Here is a 6,564-nt window from a genome sequence, read left to right as displayed (position 1 = left end):
CCTTCAATCTAGATCAGTAACGACTGCTGAAAGTAAAACAGCTGGTCTGAGTACAAAACAGACTCTTACTAAAGTATGAAATTTAAATAAAGTGACCTTTTAGTGCGCATCAATTCATATTTCATGAATCTTCTTACCCTTCACATGATCTTCTCGAGAACGGTCCTTCAAACGAAATAATTACACCCGGAGCTCGTGAAAAGGCGACGCAATCGTCCTGAAAAAAGAAAAAAAGTAGCTTATGTATCAAGTATATCTTCACCATACACTTATTTTCAAAGGCTTGTGTTTATACGCATTTACGCGAGAGAAATACCGTAAGTCAACAACGGGTTATTGAAGTTAAAGTTACGGAGTGAATAACTTTACTATTCTGTTTGTACCTGCTCTTTCTTCGGGTCAACTCTTCTCATGGACAGCAATGTGAGTTTAAATCAAGTTCCTTATCGCAAGATCGCATGCAGAGTAGAACTTTGATCACATGGAAATTCAACTGGGAGCCCAAATATACAAATTGAACGAAGGGACTTCATAGGTCACGTGTGCAAACTGGATGTCTACATACCTTTAATTGAATTTTCTTCCTTCAAGATGTGGCATGCAAGAAAGGGATGTCAAGATTTCTGAAAAAGAGAAACACAATCAGTATTAAACCGTAAAATAGAGAGAGTGGTGCACTATATAGAATTGATATATTCTTACTTTCTCCATTCTTTAAAATGGATTACTAGGATTGATTACCAGACTGATAAGTTACGTGTGCAGTAGAGGTGCACGTGGTTAAGGTATGCAACACTAAACACGATCTATAGATATTACTTGTATGTGAGTCACACCTGTCAAAATTTTCCTGAAACCAGCAAACAATGTACAATCAGACAGAAGTTCTTCAGGATCTTTTTCTTTCCAAACAACGGTCGGTGCGTAACAGTGACAATAAATGAAGCAATAAAAATTTGCATCGAACTTATTTAACTGTGGTGTATGTACAATTTAAGTCTTCCAACTCAATGTACGACTTAAAGCAGAAAATGATTTTTGCTTGAGAAATCAGCCATCTCTCGCAAAAGGATCCTGTTTTTCAAACCATATATTTTTAAAGTTGAACTGTATTTGGCATTGTAGAAGATCAGTATTGCGGAAAATATTTTTGCATGACCATTTGGGCAGAACCACACAAAGCTAAAAAAATGAGAACATTACAGTTTTTGCATATCGTAAAGCTCCAAGATTAATCCTTCAAGCATTTCATCTTTAATCCATGTCAATATTTTTCAATTGATTATTGTCTCTCTTGTATTTTACCAGCTTTCTTATCAAATATATTTTACTGAATCTTTCAAGTTTAGTCTTTCCGCTAATGTGTTCAAGGTATAATGTCTCACAGACGAAAAACATTAGAGACTACAATAATGATATTTAATGATGAAATACCTGAGTCAGATCTCCATGCCTCCTTTCTTTCTTTTTTATTTTTGATTGGATTCTTTCTAAGAAGCTTTATTAGCTCTTAGATGTAACTCTGTTTAAAACAGTTAGATTAGAAGCTCGAGATTTCTGTCGCGTGATAGTTGAACGGTTGGTGCATAACAGTGAGAATAAATAAAAAAAATAACAATTTGCATCTTACCGAGTGAACTCTGTTGTATGAAATATTAAATTCCCTCTTCCAAACGCATGACTTAAAGTGGAAACTGATTTCCCAGGGAAAGTAGCTGTTTCTCACAAAAGGATCCTGTTTTTCAAACCAGATATTTTTATCCTCAAATTTTGTTTAGTATCATAGAAGATAATTATCTGCTGAAAGTCATTTTTCACGATTATCTGGGCAGAACCACAGCAAAATAGATTCACATGAGTCTGCATATTCTTAACTCAAAGATGAATCCTTGAAGCAGTTCATCTGCAATCCACGTATATATTTTAGTTGATTATTTTCCCTCCAATATTTTTCCATCTTTATGATAATTTATTTAGTTGTATCCTTTAGGTTTAGGATCAGTTGGCGCGGTATTATGCTAAAACTATGTGACAATGCGTTTTAAATATAATTCGGCTGATTGCCCACAAAATGAGTAGTTTGTTATGTACCCAAAAGCAAAACATTTAAGGTAACTGACAAAGACTACGAAGTCTACCGATAAATCAAGAGTCAGAGAAGAAGACTTTTACTTGAAAGCAAGTCTCAATTGCAATGTACAAATATTGCGTCGCGAAAGTCAACTAACCACAAAGTCATTCATGGCTGACTAACTACAAACTTTGCAAAACTTTTTCTTGTTGCGAAATGATTCAAAGACATCCAATAACAATTAAAAAGACTAAGAAAGAATTTTATTTGACCATAAAGGTAACACATAAACGATTTCACTTGCTGAAAACAAAGTTAAATTTTTACTGACGTATTAATCTCAAAACAAACAACTTTGCGGAGAAGTTGAATAAGAAAACTTTAATCCAGTTGTGTTCACGATCAAAACGCAAATACCTCTCAAATTTTTCTTCCAGCTTTGTTTCAAATGAAATATAAGAGTATTTACCAAATATTCAATCGACTTGAAAGTGATGAGAAAACTTAGAGACTCAGAGCGAGGCCAGTTGACAACAGAGTGAGACAGGAACAGCCAAATTAATGGCAGCCACGAGGAAAATGCTTTTGTATCTGAACTCATTTTCAGAACTAACATACGTTCATTGGTCCGAACGAATCAGAGAGACAAAATTTTGCTTTTACCTTTTTGAAGTGCCCTTTCATAGTCGTATAAAGGTAATTAAATCTCAATTAATCACTGGTTGCAATTGAACCTACAATAAACAAGCTTAAATTAAATGTGTAGTATGATCATAAGCGTATAAAACTCTAGTTTACGTTGGACGATGACAGAACGAAGAAAAGTAGCCATACAAGATGTAATTTAAGGCTCGAATAATAACTTAAGTTTTCCTACATTTGGCTTACCAGAACCAAAGTGAACCAAAGTATCATCGCAACGTATAAATGATCCAAGACTACGCAACAACATACCGTGAATCAGTCCTTGCCGCGCTCAGAACTCACGCATGCATGCATTCAAAGATAATTTCCATAATATAAGACTCACAAAATCTCTAAAACATTTTCGGGAACATTCACGGCTAGTGTTCTGCCGCAAATTTTCCAAGGTATAATGTCTCGTGCAAATCTTCGCAAGGGTGTAAGCTCCCTTGGACGCGGAGCAAAGAAAATATCACAGACAACAATAATATCTAATGATGAAATACCCGAGTCAGATCTCCAAGCCCCTTTTATAATTCTTTCTTTCTTCTTTCTTTTTGTCTAAGCTCTTCCTGAAAGTCTCTTCTGACTCTTAGATGTAACTCTGTTTATAGCAGTTAGATTAGGAGCTCGATATTTCGATCGCGTGATAGTTGAACGGTCGGTGCATGACAATGAAAAGAATAAACAAAACGATTAAAATTTGCATCTTACCGAGCTAACTCTGCTGTATGAACAATTAAAGTCCAACTACCAAACGTATGACTGAAAGCGGAAACTGATTTCATAGGGAAAGTAGCCGTTTCTCACAAGAGGATCTTGCTTTTCAAACCAGATAGTTTTATCGTTAAATTATGTTTGGTATTCTACAAGATTATTATCCGCCGGAGGTCATTTTTCATGATCATTTGGGCAGAACCACAGAAAAATAACTTCACATGAGTTTGCATTTTATAATCTCAAAGATGAATCCTTGAAGAGATCATCTGCAATCCATTATTCTCTCTCTTATATCTTCTCATCCCTCTAATAATTCACTTTGTTTTATCCTTCGCGTTTAGGAGGAATTAATTGGCGCGACATTATTTGAAAACTATCTGACAATGCTTTTTAAATAAAATTCGGCTGATTACCCACAAAATGCGTAGTTTGCTATGTACCTAAAAGTAAAATACTAAAAGTAAGCGTCGAAGACTACGAAACCTAACGATAAATCAAGAGTTAGAGAAGAAAACCTTTGCTTGAAAAGCAAGTCTCTTACAATAGTTAAAGACTGCGTAGAAGATCGAGAAATGCAAAGTCTTACTTTCAGTTTCGTAAGCATAACATCCTCAAAACTAATTACGGTTTCCTGCATTAGCATGGTGTTGTCGCTAGTGAAGATCACAGGACAGCTGTTAAGAAAATTTGGTCGCTGCTGTCAAAGTAAAAATAGCTTTGTCGAAGCATGCAATCAGCATTTCAGCAAAAGCTTCCTGACTTTATCAAATATCAGTCGCAAAAGTCAGTTCAAAAACCGCAAAGTCATTCATGGCTGACGGACTTACACACTTTCCAAAACTTTTTCCCGTTGCGAAGTAATTCAGAGACATCCAGTACGAATTATAAAGATGATTAGAGTCCTATAGCTAAGAAACAGAATCAGAGCGAAGCCAGAGATCGTGACAGGAACTGCCAAATTAATGGCAGCCACGAGGAAATTTTTACTGTATACGAACACGTTCTCAGAACAAACATACGTTCATGAGTTCGATCGAATCAGAAAGACAAAATTTTGCTTTTAGCTCTTCGAGGTGCTCTATAATGGTCCTATGAGGCTAATTCGATCTCAATTTACCACTGGTTGCAATTGATGATAGTACAATAAACAAGCTTAAATCAAATGAACAGTATGATCTAAAGCGTATAAAACTCTAGTTTAAGTTGGACAATGACAGAACTGAGTAAAACAGCTATACAAGGTGTAATTTAAGGCTCGTCTAATAAGTCAAGTTTTCTTACAATTTATTTATCAGAGCCAGAGTGTACCAAAGTATCATGGCTGACTGACTCAAAACGTTTTCAAAACCTTTCTTGTTGCGAAATGATTCAAAGATATCCGATAGACATCAAAATGACTCAACTGATAGGAATCCTTTAAAAAAAGTAATTGTGTTTCCACTCCTCAAGTTTCAAATCATCAAGTTCCCTAGCTGAAGCCAAAGTTAAACGTTTACTGAACATGCAATAATCTCAAAACAGAGAACTTTGCGGAAAGTTGGAAAAGGAAACCCTTAATCTAGTTGTGTCAAAGATCAAAACTTGAATGCCTCTCAAATTCCTTGTCCACGTTTTTCGTGTTCATCCAGAAAAAATCAATTTGAAAGTAATGAGAAAACTGACAGCCAGCTTGTTTCCCTTTTGCTGATCAGTCGACAACAGATCGAGAAAGGAACGGCCGAGGTTAATGTTAGCCACGAAGACATTTTTTCCGTATGTACATTTACACATTTTCAAAGCAAGCATCTGTTATTCTTCCAGTCAAATCAAACAGATCAAATGTTACTTTTTCCTTTTCTACGTGCTCTATAATGGTCGTACAGGGCTGTTTCAATCTCGGAATATCACTGGTTGATATTCGCATAATAAATCAGTAAGCTTTAATGTACAGTGTGATCCTAGGTGTATTGGACTCTAGCTCAAGTTTAACAATAACAGAGCCAAGTAAAACAACGATAAAATGATTTCTTTAAGGCTCGAATATTAACAAAAATTTCTCACCTTTCATCTACCAGAGCCACTGTGTACCAAAGTATAATCGCAAGGTGGAAATGCTCTCAGACAACAACGTACCGTGAATCAGTTCATGTCGAATACACAAGTCACGCATTCATGCCATCGTAAGTAGTTTCCATGAGAAAAGATTCACAACACTTCGAAAGAATTTTCTGGAAAATTCACGGCTGTTTTTCTGCGAACTTGAACAAGCTACTATTTGTTTTGCAAATCACTCCGAGCGAGTTGTTCTCCGGGGGGTTGAGAAATTTCATTCTGGTTTTTAAAACGCCAGAATTCAAAATCCCTGGGTGTAAAGCGGACTGCAACGAAGTGAAAAGCAAATAAAGCATTCTTGTCGGGATGAAGTTCTGTGAGATCCTCCCTAACAAAAATTATGGACCGGTTCACGTGAGAGACCGTTTGGAAGAAACGGATTAGCATGAAAGCAATCAAAAGCCTTCCTACGTAACAGATCGATCGAAAGTGTTGGTGAATTGTTGGGATTAAAATCTCTAAATAATGGATTCAAGCGGTTTGCGCAAGGTTTTCCTGAAATTGCTGATTGGTACGAAGGCACGAATAAACGATGGTTTTTGCTACATCGGTTGGGATCTTGACCGGTATAAATTGGCGAGGCCATTATTACGACTACACAATCCTCGCTGGTCATCGAAAGATGATAAACTTAGGGTTGGAGATACACATTTATTCAAAGTAGTCAGCTTTCAATCTGCATGGAAGCAGTCCTTAGCCTCGTTGCACCGACGATGTTCACGTAAAACACTGCGAACACAATCAACACGAGGCGGGCAAAGTTTATGAAGGTGAATTGTTCAAAATTTAATTGACACAGAGCCGCGGAACTGTAAAAAAGGTCTTCAGCAATATGGATCCAATCAACGGGAAACTTTTCTTCGAACGTACCCAATGCCCATCTGATTGCCCTCTGATTCAGAGACATCAATTTTGTCGAAATCCTCGTTGGGCAGAAAACAAAACTTGGAATCCAAATATTGCCCCAAGCAATTGCAAAACGCAACAAAATTTGCTTG

The 6,564-nt window shown here is 36.5% G+C and overlaps 1 long non-coding RNA gene across 1 annotated transcript; it reads right to left on the bottom strand.

The window, feature by feature from the left end:
• On the bottom strand, positions 1-5,905 carry LOC149043724 (uncharacterized). The gene is made up of 3 exons (XR_016187989.1): positions 5,516-5,905; positions 566-623; positions 1-217 (listed from the first exon to the last, which is right to left on the bottom strand). It is a non-coding gene; the product is annotated as an uncharacterized LOC149043724 (long non-coding RNA).
• Between the last annotated feature and the right edge of the window lie 659 nt (positions 5,906-6,564).

The sequence above is a fragment of the Pocillopora damicornis genome, chromosome 6 (assembly GCF_964200805.1).
Source record: "Pocillopora damicornis chromosome 6, jaPocDami1.2, whole genome shotgun sequence".
NCBI classification, from domain to species: Eukaryota; Metazoa; Cnidaria; class Anthozoa; order Scleractinia; family Pocilloporidae; genus Pocillopora; species Pocillopora damicornis.
Note: the sequence above shows the minus strand (reverse complement) of the source record. Positions and strands in the feature narration are given on the sequence as shown.